Source organism: Xenopus laevis, chromosome 1L (assembly GCF_017654675.1).
Source record: "Xenopus laevis strain J_2021 chromosome 1L, Xenopus_laevis_v10.1, whole genome shotgun sequence".
In the NCBI taxonomy this organism is placed as follows: domain Eukaryota; kingdom Metazoa; phylum Chordata; class Amphibia; order Anura; family Pipidae; genus Xenopus; species Xenopus laevis.
The window spans coordinates 229,388,665-229,408,015 of NC_054371.1; the positions used below are offsets into that span (position 1 = coordinate 229,388,665).

The 19,351-nt window shown below is 43.8% G+C and overlaps 1 protein-coding gene across 5 annotated transcripts in view; it reads right to left on the reverse strand.

Annotated features, from left to right (window-relative positions):
• Positions 1–19,351, reverse strand: part of il11ra.L (interleukin 11 receptor subunit alpha L homeolog) — a 60,745-nt gene that overhangs the window by 22,444 nt on the left and 18,950 nt on the right. The window contains exons 1-2 of one of the 5 annotated variants that reach the window (XM_041570383.1): positions 17,881–17,968; positions 9,754–9,839 (exon numbers count right to left, since the gene is read on the reverse strand). The exons of 2 other annotated variants lie outside the window; for them this stretch is intronic. The gene's annotated coding sequence lies outside the window, so the exon portion shown is untranslated. Of the gene's footprint in view, positions 1–9,753; positions 9,840–11,619; positions 12,907–17,880; positions 17,969–19,351 lie in introns of those variants that run through there. 2 more of the 5 variants (XM_041570386.1, XM_041570380.1) reach the window with 2 other exon arrangements.

Sequence of the window (19,351 nt, forward strand, 5' to 3'; positions counted from 1 at the left end):
AGAGAACCTGATTGCTGGGGTCAGAAAACCTGATTGCTTGGGTCAGAGAACCTGGTTGTTGGGGTCAGAAAACCTGATTGCTGGGGTCAGAGAACCCGATTTCTCGGGTCAGAGAACCTGGTTGCTGGGGTCAGAGGACCTGGTTATTGGGGTCAGAAAACCTGGTTGCTAGGGTCAGAGAACCTGGTTGCTGGGGTCAGAGGACCTGGTTGTTGGGGTCAGAAAACCTGGTTGCTGGTGTCAGAGAACCCGATTTCTCGGGTCAGAGAACCTGGTTGCTGGGGTCCAGTTGCTAGGCCCAATTTTGCCACCAACCCATTTACAAACTATTTTTATTGAGTTCTCTTTCTGCCCTGTCTTCTTTCATTGTAATGTCTGACCAAATGCATGGCTGCTAAGTTTAACAACCCCAGAAAGCAAGTGTAGATTAAATGCCAAACTAAAGAAAAATATACTGTAGGATACGGATGGAGGATACAGGAGCCAAATGTAATGGAGCTGAATAACGCAGGAGGGGATAACAACTGAACTGCCGTCTCCTCTGGCGATGCAGGGGTTAAGGGAAGTGTCAGGGGTCCGCTGAGGCCGAAAGCAAATAAAGCAAAGCCAATTACCCGCTGATTCTCAGATTGGCTCAGAGCAAAAAAAGTATTAGCCAGTAATGAGGTATTAATCCCAGAGAACAAGCCTCGTACTGTGTGAGATACTGAGCTCTCGGCAGCTCCAGCTGAACCTTCCTCACACCTATTTCCCTAATTCATTCCCTTTTCCTTATGCGCATGGGGGAAGGTTAAAGGGAAACTTTTGTGAAAATGTAATATAAGCTTCATCACAATGAAATAAGAAACTTTGTAAATACAATCAATTAGAAATTCTGTACTATTTCTGAAATAATCAAGTTTATCTTCACTATTCCTCTCTCAGCATCTGTTTCTCTTCATTCTCTCTTCATGCAGCAGTTGGGTGTCAGATATTCACTGACAGTTAGATCCAATATATCTTATAGAGGGGATTCCTTTCCTAGCAGATGTATTAGAGCTCACTCATATAACTGATTCCAGTACAAACAAAATCTAACAAAATAACTGCCTTTTGCACAAATTCTGCATGTAGAGAGACATGATGTCTGGTGAGTTTAATAGAGTGAGCTCTAATACATCTTCTAGGCAAAAGGAGCCCCCTATAAGATATATTGGATCTAACTGTCAGTGAATATCTGACACCCAACTGCTGCATGAAGACAGAATGAAGAGAAACAGATGCTGAGAGAGGAATAGTGAAGATAAACTTGATTATTTCAAAAACAGTACAGAATTTTTAATTGAAAGTTTTTAGAAAGTTTCTTATTTTAGTATGATGAAGCTTATATTACATTTTCATTTTCGTGATAGTTCCCCTTTAAGCTGCCAGAGGGCTTTGCAACAAGCATTTCTCATCAGCCCTATAAATTACAGACATTTATCCTCCCGAGGAACCTTCTCAGAGCAACATATCCCATAACTGGAGCAGGTGCTCAATCCATCAGCAACGCAGCGATCCTTCTAAGCAGCAATTTATATTTATATAGAGAGACAAAGCTCCTGGCACACAATAAGGTATATCCCTATGGCATCTCCCACCCATAAGTATTTATATATATATATAACATAAACTTCCTTTGTTTGATCCAGTGCAGTAGCCGTACTACGAGGGCATTAACAATAAACGGCCCGAGTTTGTGTATTTCTGCCAGCGCTGCTTCTGTTTGATCTCCTGGATGGTGACAGGCACCGTGTTTGTTTGGATAAGTAATTACCAGTAACACCTTTAACCAGACCTGAGGTTTCCGGCTTGAGAGAACACCTTGGGAGCGGCGCATGAAAGCCCTCGCATTGGGACAGGCTTCTCCGTTGATATTTTGTGGCTCTCGATGGTCATTTCGGGGCCGATGAGGAGACTGTGGTCTTATTGTAGACATCCAGTCTCTCAGTTCAAAGCAGAGGGTTTTTGTTTATTGGGAGCCCAGCACTTCCGCATTGTTGCCTGATCCCTCCGCCAAGACAAGAGGAATATTCAACATATAATGTGGGTTACACTATTGGTGGCATATACCTACCTGCATGCGATTTATTCGTTTTATCTCCAATTTTCCCTTAGAAACTTTTTAAATTGCTCTGCATAAAAAATAAACAAGGCAAGGGCAAGAGCATTTCGGGCATACACATATATATATACTGTATATATCAGGGAGAAGCTAATTTTCCCCCTGTTACTATAGGCACCATCTCTCCCTACTATACCTGCTATCCCACAGTCACACTCCCTTCCCAGAGACTATTATCCACTGTTACTATAGGCACCATCTCTCCCTACTATACCTGCTATCCCACAGTCACACTCCCTTCCCAGAGACTATTATCCACTGTTACTATAGACACCATTTCTCCCTACTATACCTGCTATCCCACAGTCACACTCCCTTCCCAGAGACTATTATCCCACTGTTACTATAGGCACCATCTCTCCCTACTATACCTGCTATCCCACAGCCACACTCCCTTCCCAGAGACTATTATCTCACTGTTACTATAGGCACCATCTCTCCCTACTATACCTGCTATCCCACAGTCACACTCCCTTCCCAGAGACTATTATCCACTGTTACTATAGGCACCATCTCTCCCTACTATACCTGCTATCCCACAGTCACACTCCCTTCCCAGAGACTATTATCCACTGTTACTATAGGCACCATCTCTCCCTACTATACCTGCTATCCCACAGTCACACTCCCTTCCCAGAGACTATTATCCACTGTTACTATAGGCACCATCTCTCCCTACTATACCTGCTATCCCACAGTCACACTCCCTTCCCAGAGACTATTATCCACTGTTACTATAGGCACCATCTCTCCCTACTATACCTGCTATCCCACAGTCACACTCCCTTCCCAGAGACTATTATCCACTGTTACTATAGACACCATCTCTCCCTACTATACCTGCTATCCCACAGTCACACTCCCTTCCCAGAGACTATTATCCACTGTTACTATAGACACCATCTCTCCCTACTATACCTGCTATCCCACAGTCACACTCCCTTCCCAGAGACTATTATCCACTGTTACTATAGACACCATCTCTCCCTACTATACCTGCTATCCCACAGTCACACTCCCTTCCCAGAGACTATTATCCACTGTTACTATAGGCACCATCTCTCCCTACTATACCTGCTATCCCACAGTCACACTCCCTTCCCAGAGACTATTATCCACTGTTACTATAGGCACTATCTCTCCCTACTATACCTGCTATCCCACAGTCACACTCCCTTCCCAGAGACTATTATCCCACTGTTACTATAGGCACCATCTCTCCCTACTATACCTGCTATCCCACAGTCACACTCCCTTCCCAGAGACTATTATCCACTGTTACTATAGACACATCTCTCCCTACTATACCTGTTATCCCACAGTCACACTCCCTTCCCAGAGACTATTATCCACTGTTACTATAGGCACCATCTCTCCCTACTATACCTGCTATCCCACAGTCACACTCCCTTCCCAGAGACTATTATCCACTGTTACTATAGGCACCATCTCTCCCTACTATACCTGCTATCCCACAGTCACACTCCCTTCCCAGAGACTATTATCCACTGTTACTATAGGCACCATCTCTCCCTACTATACCTGCTATCCCACAGTCACACTCCCTTCCCAGAGACTATTATCCCACTGTTACTATAGGCACCATCTCTCCCTACTATACCTGCTATCCCACAGTCACACTCCCTTCCCAGAGACTATTATCCCACTGTTACTATAGACACCATCTCTCCCTACTATACCTGCTATCCCACAGTCATACTCCCTTCCCAGAGACTATTATCCACTGTTACTATAGGCACCATCTCTCCCTACTATACCTGTTATCCCACAGTCACACTCCCTTCCCCACCCATTTAGATCTACTACTACTATATGTGCTGCTGTTGAATCATCATATTAACGTATATATTTTTGGTGTTTATTATTCCATCTGGGCTCATAACAAGGTTACAGATATATAGAAACATTGGGGTGTCACCCTGCTATAGTTCCAGGGGTACCCAGGGCACAAATAAAACTCACCCCAAATCTCCCCCTAACTGGCCTTCAGACTGGGCCCCCTTAGCTCATAACAAGGTTACAGATATATAGAAACATTGGGGTGTCACCCTGCTATAGTTCCAGGGGTACCCAGGGCACAAATAAAACTCACCCCAAATCTCCCCCTAACTGGCCTTCAGACTGGGCCCCCTTAGCTCATAACAAGGTTACAGATATATAGAAACATTGGGGTAACAGTCACCCTGCTATAGTTCCAGGGGTACCCAGGGTACAAATAAACATTCACCCCAAATCTCCCAATAACTGACCTTCATACTGGGCCCCCTTAGCTCATAACAAGGTTACAGATATATATAGAAACATTGGGGTGTCACCCTGCTATAGTTCCAGGGGTACCCAGGGTACAAATAAGAACTCACCCCAAATCTCCCCCTAACTGGCCTTCAGGCTGGGCCCCCTTAGCTCATAACAAGGTTACAGATATATAGAAACATTGGGGTAACAGTCACCCTGCTATAGTTCCAGGGGTACCCAGGGTACAAATAATCACTCACCCCAAATCTCCCCCTAACTGACCTTCAGACTGGGCCCCCTTAGCTCATAACGAGGTTACAGATATATAGAAACATTGGGGTAACAAACTCCCTGATGTAATGCCAAGAATATATAAATTACCGTAATTGGCCTTCAGGTTGAGGGAGAGAGAGGTGAGTAAGTAAGTGGGGTCAGTGAGTGTTGGTTTGGGAGGAGACGGATGTGGAGGAATAAGGGTAATGTAATTGGCCCTCAGGCTGGGGCCCCTGGGGGGGGGCTGAACAGTTTGAGAGCCACAGTTTTTGTCTATTTAGGGCACTGGAACGTATCTGTTATTATTGTTGGTAAAGAGGCAGAATTCACTATAAAAGTTTATATGGAAATTCTCTTTAAAAGGACCAAATATCCCTGAGGTTTGTGACACTCCCAAATCCACAATTTTGTGTTTCTTGTGTTTAGGGAACATTTCATTTCACAGAGACGGGGGGGGGGGGGGACATTAAGGACAAACATGAAAGTAAAAGTTAATATGTAAATAAAGGAATCCTTAGTTGTCGGAGGTGGGGGAGAGGGGCACCTGGTCACGGCTGGATCGGGGGCACAGACCTCTGCCAACTCTAAAAGCCCTTGTGCCCCTCCTGTTTCCATTAACTTTAGGAGAAGAGGATAGGGGCAGCCCAAAACCGCACATTTCCTGTTATAACTCAGATATGAACCATTTCTTTTATTATTCCTTAACAGAAAATCACATGCTCACAGCAGCCAATCAGAAGAGTCCGTTACACCCGCATCTCCTGAGATGTTGTGCAAACTAAACTACAGGCCAAGGTTGCTGGGAGTGCTGGGAGTTGCAAATCAATTAAAACTGTCAGGGGGTGCTGGAGATCATTTTATTAACCGTAAAAACAGCAAAACAGATCTAAAGGGCAAGTAAGATAAAGAACAAGACCCAGGTACTTCATATAGAAAGGGCAACATTATTTCAGGTATAAGTTCCCCTTGCGTTTAACTATTAGAATGCCAAAGGCTCAATCAACAACAAAGCTATTTATTGAATTATTTTTAGAGTATATTTTTCTGTAGTTTGGCAATAAATCTATACTTGGTTTCTGGGGTTGGTAAACTTAGCAGCTATGCAGTTGGTCAGGCATTATAATGAAAAAGGACTGCCGAGAGCTCAGTATCACACACAGTACGAGGCTTGTTCTCTGGGATTAATACCTCATTACTGGCTAATACTTTTTTTGCTCTGAGCCAATCTGAGAATCAGCGGGTAATTGGCTTTGCTTTATTTGCTTTCGGCCTCAGCGGACCCCTGACACTTCCCTTAACCCCTGCATCGCCAGAGGAGACGGCAGTTATTCAGCTCCGTTACATTTGGCTCCCGTATCCTCCATCCGTATCCTACAGTATAGGCAAAATTGAGCCTATCAACTGCAACCAGATTTTCTGACCCCAACAACAACAACCAGATTCTCTGACCCCCAACAACAACCAGATTCTCTGACCCCAACAACCAGGTTCTCTGACTCCCAACAACCAGATTCTCTGACCCAGCAACCAGATTCTCTGACCCCAACACCCAGATTCTCTGACTCCCAACAACCAGGTTTTCTGACTCCCAACAACCAGATTCTCTGACTCCCAACAACCAGATTCTCTGACTCCCAACAACCAGATTCTCTGACTCCCAACAACCAGGTTTTCTGACCCCAACAACCAGATTCTCTGACTCCCAACAACCAGGTTCTCTGACCCCAACAACCAGATTCTCTGACCCAGCAACCAGATTCTCTGATCCCAACAACCAGATTCTCTGACCCCAACAACCAGATTCTCTGACTCCCAGCAACCCAATTCTCTGACCCCAACAACCAGATTCTCTGACTCCCAACAACCAGGTTCTCTGACCCCGACAACCAGATTCTCTGACCCAGCAACCAGATTCTCTGACCCCAACAACCAGATTCTCTGACCCAGCAACCCGATTCTCTGACCCCAACAACCAGATTCTCTGACTCCCAACAACCAGGTTTTCTGACCCCAACAACCAGATTCTCTGACCCAGCAACCAGATTCTCTGACCCCAACAACCAGATTCTCTGACCCAGCAACCAGATTCTCTGACCCCAACAACCATATTCTCTGACTCCCAACAACCAGGTTCTCTGACCCCAACAACCAGATACTCTGACCCCAACAACTAGATTCTCTGACTCCCAACAACCAGGTTCTCTGACCCCAACAACCAGATTCTCTGACCCAGCAACCAGATTCTCTGACCCCAACAACCATATTCTCTGACTCCCAACAACCAGGTTCTCTGACCCCAACAACCAGATTCTCTGACCCAGCAACCAGATTCTCTGACCCCAACAACCAGATTCTCTGACTCCCAACAACCAGGTTCTCTGACCCCAACAACCAGATTCTCTGACCCAGCAACCAGATTCTCTGACCCCAACAACCAGATACTCTGACCCCAACAACTAGATTCTCTGACTCCCAACAACCAGGTTCTCTGACCCAGCAACCAGATTCTCTGAACCCAACAACCAGATTCTCTGACTCCTAACAACCAGGTTTTCTGACCCCAACAACCAGATTCTCTGACTCCCAACAACCAGATTCTCTGACTCCCAACAACCAGATTCTCTGACTCCCAACAACCAGGTTCTCTGACTCCCAACAACCAGGTTCTCTGACCCCAACAACCAGATTCTCTGACCCCAACAACCAGGTTCTCTGACCCCAACAACCAGATTCTCTGACCCAGCAACCAGATTCTTTGGCTCCCAAAAACCAGGTTCTCTGACCCAACAACAACCAGATTCTCTGACACCAACAACCAGATTCTCTGACCCCAGAAACCAGATTCTCTGACCCCAGCAACAAGACCCACTGACCCCAGCAAAGGTATTAACCCAAGCAACAGCTTCTCTGACCCCATTTGAGAAATTCTCTGCATCCAACAACCGGATGCAACAAGATTGTGGACCCTTAGCAACCAGATTCTCTGACCCCTGCAACTGTATTTCTTTACCCCCAGCAAAAATATTTTCTGACCCCAGCAACTATGTTTTCTAACCCCTGCAATGGAATTCCCTGACCAAAGCAAATGCGTATACTAACCCCAGCAACCAGATAAACTGACCCTAGCAACCAGATAATTTGACCCTAGCATCCAGATAATCTAACCCTAGCAACCAGATAATTTGACCCTAGCAACCAGATAATTTGACCCTAGCAACCAGATACTTTGACCCTAGCAACCAAATGGCATTAAAAGATTTACTAGAAGGGAAAATAATTATAAAGATACAAATCAATAATTAATGAAAAGCTGCTCAGAACATTTCCATTTGCAAAATACTGACCATGTTCTAATCACCCACGTGTCCCCAGCCTAGCGACTCCCCTAAAAAAATGGGTCCCATGAATGGGCGGGGCTTGTGTATCAAACAGAATAAACCATTTAAAAGAGAATAAACCATTTGTGCTATTGGCCTGAAGATAACAACTGGGTGCACAGCCCTACATACCTTACATATAATCTGTATTTATTGTGGCTTTTGAATAATTGTCCATTTATTTTGTTGGTTTAAGATATAAAAGACTGTGTTCCACCATCATTCAATGCACAGCCTGGTTGCTAGGGCAAGTGGGACTCTAGCAACCTGAAAGCAGTTTTAATCGTTTTCAGCATTTGCAGCATAAAAAGAAAGTCTCAACCATCTCTGTAAAATATCAATATTAACAAGGAAATGTTTTTAAAGGGGAACTCCACCAAAACCACGTTGCTGCATAATTAAAGGGGTTGTTCACCTTTAATCTAACCCAATATGATGTAGAGAGTAACATTTTGTGACCATTTGCATTTTTTTCATTTTTTATATGTGGTCTGAGTTATTTCATTTTTTTTATTCAGGCGTTCTCCAATTTTTAATGTCAGCAATCTGGTTGCTGGGGTTCAAAATACCCTAGCAACTATGCATTGATTTGAATAAGAGACTGGAATTAAAAGATAAGTAATAAAAAGTAGCAATAATAATAGCCTTAAAGAGCATTTGTTTTTAAAAGCTGGAAATAGTCAGAAGAAGAAGGCAAATAATGAAAAAAACTATAAACAAAAATGAAGACCAATTGAATAGTTGTTTAGATTAAGCCATTCTGTAACATACTAAACGTTTATTTAAAGGCGAACCACCACTTTAAATCATATTCCAGAGTGGGGGATGTTTCCTAAGGGGAACTAAACATTGCTACAAGCCCAGTTCTTAAAGAACCACCTCTTTAAAGAAAATATAATTCCAACACACATTAATTTACATTTTATTAATAGCTGCATAAATGAAATTGCTTTTGTAAGCAGGGTTTGCCGGCCTTTCTCTCATCTGCATCTGACGTTTGAAACAAATGTATCAGACGTTAATTCTCCGTCAGTCTGTTAATCAGCTGGTTTCTGTTTCACAAGTCTGAACCAGCAGTGCATATTCTGAGCATATTATCATCTAAACAGACTCTGCTTCCAGTAGCAATGACATTACACGTAGACCTATAGAGCCAGAGATAACGAGGAATGAATTGATGTTAGAAAGTTGCTTTTTCTTTCATTTTGTACAAATACTTTTAGGGTGCAATTCTTCTTTCATTTTTTTTTTTATTTGATGCTAAATGTCAGTATTTTATATACAGAGCAGGTCCAGATGCCCGGTCATTATCATTAAGAGGGAAAGAGGGGTGTATAAGATTGTACCCCAAACATTTGTGGGTGTCACCAGCTTTATAATCCAGTCCAACATCAGTTGCTCTGTTATATGGATCTCAGAATATTGAAAGATTGAAATTCTCAGTCCCATTCCCTGATTTGCTAAGAAAATTCCTGTAAAAAATAATCTAATTATAAACCTGAGAATTTTAAATTTAATTTGAATTCTTAGAATTTCTCATTCGGCCTCTTCTACAGACTTTGTCATCTGCCACTTTCTGCCTAAATCTGTAACCCTTTCAGCACCACAATTTCCACCGTTTTTTTTGAACAGGGAAATGTGTGGAATGGCCAAATGCTATAAATACCCCATGTCTGTGCCCGGGATACAGGGCTACCCACTTACCTTCCCACACTGACTCCTTCTGCCCACATGGTAGTGAGTCTCACCCCTGCGAGAGACAAGAAACTTCTGGGCTTCGCTGCACAAAACTGCCAGTGAAAAGCAGAAAGTAGAGAAGTGAGCGAGCGCAGGAGCTGCCAGGCTGCCGAAATCCCCGCTCCCCGAAACAGAGTGAAATGTGAGCCCAGGCTTTGAGTTGCAGCCAAGAGCTACGGTGCTGAGAGGTGTAGTTAGGGGGAAAGTGCCAAGTGCTTCTCTGCGGCCACCACCTCCCCCCAAACACACAGACCTCTAACAATACACAAGCTATTTGCACTGGGCCCTCAGCACCAGGAGGGGCCCCTGAAGGGGAAGAACAAAATCGTTATATTGTTCTATTTTGTAACTATTTTCCATATATACATCAGCTCTCCAACTGCTGGGAGTTGAAGTTCAAAAACAGGTTATATGTCCCTTATTTATGTAACTGCTCCCCCCCCAGAGGAGGGCCCCATAGACTGATGCAGGATCACTGACTGATAGTGAGAAGCTCATTTGCACAAGCACAGAGAAGGTTCTTGCTACCACTCTACACCACCCCCTTGCACTTGCCCTATGACACACAATACGGCAGCCTTAGTTCCAACTCGGAGCAGCTAAATTTCTCTGCAATGCCACAGACATAACTACTTTCATTGTCTCCTGGTGCTGCCATGTTGCTCTACATCATCAGCTTGTCCTACTGGGACTTCTAGGCACCATCTGCATCTAATCCAGTTCCCATCAGGACCACCAACCTAGTTCCTAACAAAGCCTCCCTCTAACCAAACTAAGGGCCACCCTTCCAAGCTACTCATACGGGCACAGACCTGGTTCCTAACAAAGCTCCCCAGGCTTCAGGACAAACCAATCTTGCTCTTACCAACGCTCTCCTTCCAAGCTACTCACAGGGCCACCCTTCCAATCTACTCACAGGGCCACCCTTCCAAGCTACTCACATGGCCACCATTCCAAGCTACTCACAGGGCCACCCTTCCAATCTACTCACAGGGCCACCCTTCCAAGCTACTCACAGGGCCACTCTTCCAAGTTTCTCACAGGGCCACCCTTCCAAGCTACTCACAGGGCAACCCTTCCAATCTACTCACAGGGCCACCCTTCCAAGCTACTCACATGGCCACCCTGCCAAGTTTCTCACAGGGCCACCCTTCCAATCTAATCACAGGGCCACCCTTCCAAGCTACTCACAGGACCACCCTTCCAAGCTACTCACAGGGCCACCATTCCAAGCTACTCACAGGGCCACCCTTCCAAGCTACTCACAGGGCCATCCTTCTAAGTTAATCACAGGGCCACCCTTCCAAGCTACTCACAGGGCCACCCTTCCAATCTACTCACAGGGCCACCCTTCCAATCTACTCACAGGGCCACCCGTCAAAGCTACTCACAGGGCGACCCTTGCAAGCTACTCACAGGGCCACCCTTCCAATGTACTCACAGGACCACCCCTCCAATCTACTCACAGGGCCACCCTTCCAAGTTACTCACATGGCCACCATTCCAATCTACTCACAGGGCAACCCTTCCAAGTTACTCACATGGCCACCATGCCAAGCTACTCACAGGGCCACCCTTCCAAACTACTCACAGGGCCACCCTTCCAAGCTACTCACAGGGCCACCATTCCAAGCTACTCACAGGGCCACTCTTCCAAGATACTCATAGGACCACCCTTCCAAGCTACTCACAGGGCCACCCTTCCAAGCTACTCACAAGGCCACCCTTCCAAGCTACTCACAGGGCCACCCTTCCAAGCTACTCACAGGGCCACCCTTCCAAGCTACTCACAGGGCCACCCTTCCAAGCCAGTCTGTTCCTGTACTCATTTACCTTACTCCCAGACCCTCCAGTCTCTTCCCTCATCTTTGGGAAACCTGTATAAACAGGCTGTGCTCCCTTGTAAAGATCCGCTTCCCTGCAAACACAACAAGGACTGGCCAAAAATAGACCTGGCATTCCAGCTGAGGGGGACAGGGAGGTCGCAGGAAGGAACCGACCTCTTGGAATTAGGATGGGGCTCCAAAATGATGAGTCACTTGTGTTTTGTCTGTTGTACCCCCTGTCCCTCACATCATGTCCAAGGTATCCTAAAAACCAGGTGTTTGGCACAGCACTGCCTTGGCACTGCTCCTCCGCTAATTAAAGGGGAAGTATTGGATATTCCTAGGAATGGTTGAATTGCCATTTCCATCAAATGGCAGTTTTTTGCATGAACACAATATTCCTTCTCAGAATTCATGTATTTATACATATGATTGGGAGCTGCCATACTGCTTTACTAAAGCTAACATCATCCATACATATAACCCAGATCCCTGGTTCCATAAACACTCACAGTAGAAATTTCAGAGTCAGGCATCACATTTAAAAGGGACAATGCCACACGGTGAGAAAGAAACTATCAGACCGATTGCTATGGCGACAGTAACGGTGCAAGTTTGCACGTCGGTCTATTGTTCTGGCCGGAGCAATCATTCAGCATTAGCAATGGCTCCAGCTCCTGAGGTCCCTTTCTGGATGGCACCTTTATCTCTACACCCAACAATGGTGTATGCAGGGCACCCGCATCTGTGCCTCATCCTTTCCCATCAGACTGGTGATTGGTACCAGATGTTCTGCCTCCGACTCCAGCTCACGTCTCTCCATTTCAGGGAGTTGGGAATATTAGTTTTCATTTCTGGCCCAGGATTCCTTTGGTCCCTGCACACAGTGGCTGGATAGGAGTCGGCACCTTGGTGGCTCAGGGACCCGTCTGTAGGGCTAGTCCCCCCCCCCCGCAGTGACGCCAGGCAAGAGCCCAGAGAACATGTGTGGGCTGAAGTCCTACAGGAGAATATCATTTCTATTTTTTCTACAACTGAACTACAACTCCCAGGATTCACAGCAACCAACAGCTGTAATGTCCCTCAGCTGTAGCAGAATTTATTTTTGGGTTATTGGAGTTCTGCTATACGACCATCATCTGGAACGGGGTCCTCTTCCCTTGGAGAATACAACTGTTTGCTCTTCTCAGTCGGGGCCACTAATCTGGAGGAATGAACTCACTGGGGGTCATTTATCAACGCTGGCCAAATTTTCCCATGAGCAGTTACCCATAGCTACCAGATTGTTGCATTCGTTGTTCTACCTGCAGCTGCCTGAAAAAAGCCGAGCATTAATTGGTTGCTATGGGTTACTGCCCATGGGCAAATTAGCCTAGTGTTGATAAATGAGTCCCGCTGTATTCAAACAAGGAACCGTTAATACTGGGCCAGGAGTGAATATCCACCATGTTCTGCCCCTACTTTGTTACCTGGAGGTTTCCCCTAAATGATGGACCGGTGATATTTAAAGGGGGTGTTCCCCTTTAAATTAACTGTTAGTATAATGTAGAGCTGGATATTCTGAGACAATTTGCAATGCATTTTTTATTATTTGTGGATTTTGACTTATTTAGCTTTTTATTCAGCAGCTCTCCAGTTTGCAATTTCAGCATTTTTTATTTTTTATAGTTTTATAATTATTAGAAACCTTCTTCTAACTCTTTCCAGCTTTCAAATGGGGGTCACTGACCCCATCTAAAAAAACAAATGCTCTGTAAGTCTACAAATGTATTGTTATTGTTACTTTTTATTCCTCATCTTTCTATTCAGGCCTCTCCTATTCATATTCCAGTCTCTTATTCAAATCAATAGGGGAATTTGGACCCTAGCAACCAGATGGCTGAAATTGCCAACTGTAGAGCTGGTGAATAAAAAGCGAAATAACTCAATAACCACAAATAATAAAAAATTAAAACCAATTGCAATTCGTCTCAGAATATCCCTCTCTACATCATACTTACAGTAAATTTAAAGGGGAACAACCCCTTTAAATGGCACTGGTCCATAAATTAGGGGGAACCTCCAGGTAACAAGGTTGGGGCAGTGCTACTTAAGGGCAGAATATCACACTCTACATTATACTTAAAGTTAATTTAAAGGTGAACAACCCCTTAACTTTTAGTATGATGTAGAGAGTAATATTTCATGAGAGGAGGGGTTCGCCTTTAAAGGAGAACTAAACCCACCACTTCTCTGCTTGAGCTGAAAATTCCTTAAAAAGGAGGACATTGTTTTCTTTTACAGAGTTTTTAAATTCATCACTTAAAGGGGTTGTTCGCCTTTAGCTTAACTGTTAGTATGACGTAGAGAGGGATATTCTGAGACAATTTCCAATTGGTTTTTGTTTTTCATGTTTTTTAATTATTTAGCTTCTAATTCAGCAGCTCTCCAGTTTGCAGTTTCAGCAATCTGGTTGCTATGGTCCAAATTCCGCTGGCAACCATGCATTGATCTGTTTAAGAGACTGGAATATGAATAGGGCAGGGCCCCGAATAGAAAGAGGAGTAATAAAAAGCAGCAATAATATACAATACATGTGTAGCCTTACAGAGCATTTTTATTTTAGATGGGGTCAGTGACCCCCTTTTGAAAACTGGAAAGAGTCAGAAGAAGAAGGCAAATAATTTAAAAAAAAAAACTATAAAAAAGAAAAAATGAAGGACAATTGAAAAGTTGATTAGAATTAGCCATTCCATAGAATACTAAAAGTTAACACCTTTATGGTCTGGTTTTGCCTTATGAACATGTGGCCACATTGTCATTGATTGTGACAATTTGCTGATCAGAAGCAAAATCCTGAGACAAATTCCGGGTTATATTCTTGGTGCACACAACTGCATATTTGTAACCCAGACATTCCATATAATGGTTGGATGGAGGCAATAACCAGTGTATTGAGCAGGAACAGCCCGTGCGTATCAAATAGAACACTGTAGCTTTATGAGGCTCTCATTCAGCAGCATTACTCAGATCATTACTACAGGCCAAATAGGATTCTTTAAGAAAAAGACAAAACAGAGACTTAGAGTGTAAGCTCTATGGGCAGGGCCCACGTTGCTCTTGTCTCAACACTTTGTGTTATTTCTATAGTATTTTTTCCTGCCGTTCTATTTTGGTATTGTATAAATAAGATACAGATTGTGTTTTTTTGTCTCGAGCAGGTTCAGACTCACAGCGCAGCTGTACAAACAGCAGAATGAAAGGGGTTAAACACGTGGAAAACCGTCATGACGGAGAAGACTAAGACTGCGCATTGTTCCGTCCAGTCGCTGTTCAGCTTCACTGAAGGGTAAATTCCATCTGCGCTCAATGTGAGTCTAATAAACAGGACTTGCTCTCGGAAACACCTGATTGGATATTGTGTGAATGAAATCGAGCTACAGTGTATTACAGTGTTGTGTGTATGTGTTACAGTGTATTACAGTGCTGTGTGTTACAGTGTATTACAGTGCTGTGTGTATGTGTTACAGTGTATTACAGTGCTGTGTGTATGTGTTACAGTGTATTACAGTGCTGTGTGTATGTGTTACAGTGTATTACAGTGCTGTGTGTATGTGTTACAGTGTATTACAGTGCTGTGTGTATGTGTTACAGTGTATTACAGTGCTGTGTGTATGTGTTACAGTGTATTACAGTGCTGTGTGTATGTGTTACAGTGTATTACAGTGTTGTGTGTATGTGTTACAGTGTATTACAGTGTTGTGTGTATGTGTTACAGTGTATTACAGTGTTGTGTGTATGTGTTACAGTGTATTACAGTGCTGTGTGTATGTGTTACAGTGTATTACAGTGCTGTGTGTATGTGTTACAGTGTATTACAGTGCTGTGTGTATGTGTTACAGTGTATTACAGTGCTGTGTGTATGTGTTACAGTGTATTACAGTGTTGTGTGTATGTGTTACAGTGTATTACAGTGCTGTGTGTATGTGTTACAGTGTATTACAGTGCTGTGTGTATGTGTTACAGTGTATTACAGTGTTGTGTGTATGTGTTACAGTGTATTACAGTGTTGTGTGTATGTGTTACAGTGTATTACAGTGCTGTGTGTATGTGTTACAGTGTATTACAGTGCTGTGTGTATGTGTTACAGTGTATTACAGTGCTGTGTGTATGTGTTACAGTGTATTACAGTGTTGTGTGTATGTGTTACAGTGTATTACAGTGCTGTGTGTATGTGTTACAGTGTATTACAGTAGTGTGTGTATGTGTTACGGTGTATTACAGTGTTGTGTGTATGTGTTACAGTGTATTACAGTGTTGTGTGTATGTGTTACAGTGTATTACAGTGCTGTGTGTATGTGTTACAGTGTATTACAGTGTTGTGTGTATGTGTTACAGTGTATTACAGTGTTGTGTGTATGTGTTACAGTGTATTACAGTGTTGTGTGTATGTGTTACAGTGTATTACAGTGCTGTGTGTATGTGTTACAGTGTATTACAGTGTTGTGTGTATGTGTTACAGTGTATTACAGTGCTGTGTGTATGTGTTACAGTGTATTACAGTGTTGTGTGTATGTGTTACAGTGTATTACAGTGTTGTGTGTATGTGTTACAGTGTATTACAGTGTTGTGTGTATGTGTTACAGTGTATTACAGTGCTGTGTGTATGTGTTACAGTGTATTACAGTGTTGTGTGTATGTGTTACAGTGTATTACAGTGTTGTGTGTATGTGTTACAGTGTATTACAGTGCTGTGTGTATGTGTTACAGTGTATTACAGTGCTGTGTGTATGTGTTACAGTGTATTACAGTGCTGTGTGTATGTGTTCCATTGTACAGGACTGTGACCAAAGGGGCATCTTTGCCTTTAAACTAAATCTCACAGTTTGGTTCTTGTAACAAGATGAGCCAGTATTTAACCAGATTCTTCCTTCCAGGGTGGTTCACCTTTAAGTTAACTTTTAGATTGTTATAGAATGGCTATTTCTACAAACTTTCAATTGGCCTTCATTTATTTTTAAATTAATTTTTGAATGATTTGCCACCTTCTTACTTTTCCAGCTTTCAAATAGGGGTCAGTGACCCCCCTTTAAAAACAAATGCTCTGTAATACTACAAATGTATTGCTATTTCTACTTTTTATTACTCATCTTTCTATTCAGGCCTCTCCTATTCATATTCCAGTCTCTTATTCAAAGCAGGGCATGGTTGCTAGGGGAATTTAGACCCTAGCAACCAGATGCCTGAAATTGCAAAGCTAAATAACTCAAAAACCAGAAATAATAAAAAATGAAAACCAATTGCAAATGGTCTCAGAATATCCCTCTCTACATCATACAACAATCTCTTTAATCACTGGATTGAGATACTGGCATTCAGTTAGGGATAGGGACGTACCTATTGGTTCTCCCTTTGTATTTGCTCATATTGAACCCAAAGCCATTCTATCAGGGGCGTAACTACAGAGGAAGCAGACCCTGTGGCTGCAGGGGGTATAGGGGGCCCCATGAGGCCCTAATTAATGAGCAATTTCAACAAATATTTGTAAATAAAGGAAAACCTCTGGATATGTTGGGGGCCCAGTAACATCTAGTTTCACCACTGAATTCTATTAATCTTGGTGGTCTCTCTTGGCTCAGCAGCACCGGGAGCCAACTCCATCTGCCCCAAACACTAACACACCCCAAGTACTGAGCCCGTCTGAATTGCCAATATCCAGTTCCTCCCCCCTTCTGTCCATCCATCTGTTCTATATCAGATCTGAGTTATCAACCCTCCCCCAGCTCTTATGTTTTAGGGCAGGGGTCCGCAACCCAGAACCGGGCCACCGACACTCCTACACTAGGCTGCTGAGCCCACAAAAACGAGGCGTGCGAAATTGGACGCTGGTGCGCCCAAATTGGACGCGGCTTGTCCAAACTTACTACAGACCTCCGCCGACCCCACCCCTGACCCCTCCCCTGACCCCAACCCCACCCCCGGTCCTTGAAAAAAAAAAAAGGTTGGTGACCACTGTTTTAGGGTACAGTGGAAATAGTATTATTTAAGGGATCCTGGTTGGTCCAACCTTTGGCTGATAGGGGACACTGGGACTTGTAGTTTGGCAGCCACTGAAGCTGCTGGTCGGACAGCAGTGATTTAATAGGGGGCCCCATTGCTACTCACACACACCCCACCGCTGGGTATGTTTATCGCCCGTGGAATGAGAGGCATTGGGTAGAGTTTCAGGAACCGTGGGCAGTGCTGGCAGCCGGCATGTCATCTCCCCAAACTGTTTCTCAGCGGTTACCTGTCCTGCCAAGGACTCGCTCCTATTCCCAAAGATTAAATGAGCCCAGAAAGGATTTGGAGGCCCCTTCATGCCGATCTAATGGGCACTGCCAGGAAGAAGAACAACAGATAATTATGCAGCTCTCAGCTTGTTACCAAGTGTTTACTCCAACTTGGACTTTCTCCCACTGGGCACCGGGCAGCACAGCTCACACTTGTGCCAAGGAACAGGCTGATCCCAGCGCAGGCAATATAGGGAGATACTTGTGGGGGGTCTGCTGGTCAGCCATGGAGTATATTTGCTATATATTATACTAACCACCCCCCTCCTGCTGTGTGTAATGTGATTGGACCAGTCTTAGGGTTCATTCAAGGAGAGGAGGGGTTCGCCTTTAAAGGAGAACTAAACCCACCACGTATCTGCTTGAGCTGAAAATTCCTTTTAAAAAGGAGGACATTGTTTTCTTTTACAGAGTTTTTAAATTCAGCACTTAAAGGGGTTGTTCACCTTTAGATTAACTGTTAGTGTGATGTAGAGAGGGATATTCTGAGACAATTTCCAATTGGTTTTCATTTTTCCAGATAAGGGATCTCTCTGTCATTTGGATCTCCATACCTTAAGTCTAATTTAAACATTAAAGGGGTTTAAATTGATTATTAGTATGATGTAGAGAGTGATATTCTAAGACAATTTGCAAATGGGTTTTTAATTTCTTATTATTTCTCTATACTCTCCAGTTTGCAATTTCAGCCATCTGGTTGCCAGGGCCCAAATTCCCCTAGCAACCATGCATTGATTTGAATAAGAGACTGGAATATGAATAGGAGAGGCCTGAATGGAAAGATGAGGAATAAAAAGTAGCAATAACAATAAATGTGTAGCTTAAGGGCAGAGACACAAGCTCAGATTCGGGGGAGATTAGTCGCCCGGCGACAAAAAAATTCTTCTTTTGGGTAACTAATTTCCCCCGAACTGCCTCCCTCCAGCTAGAATGTAAATCGCCAGCGGGATGGCACTCTGAGTGCTTCGTTATCAGAAGTCGCCCGAAGTTGCCTCACAAGGAAACTTCGGGAAACTTCAGAAAACGAAGTGTTCCGAGTACCATCCTGTCAGCAATTTACTTTCTAGCAGGCGGGAGGCAGTTCGGGGAAATTAGTCGCCCCGGAGAAGAGGCGATTTATCGCCGGGCAACTAAATCTCCCTGAATCTGAGTGTGCGTTTTTGCCCTTACAGAGCATTTGTTAGACGGGGTCAGTGACCCCCATTTGAAAGCTGGAAAGAGTCAGAAGAAAAATGCAAATAATCAAAAAAAAAGAATAAAAAAAATAATTAAGTCCAATTGAAAAGTTGCTTAAAATTAGCCATTCTATAACATACTACAAGTTTACTTAAAGTTAAACTATCCATTTAGTAGGCAACATTACTTTTCAGCAAGAAAACCATAGAAACAAGGGTCCCGGTCTCAAACCAAAATTCAGGCCCCCACAAT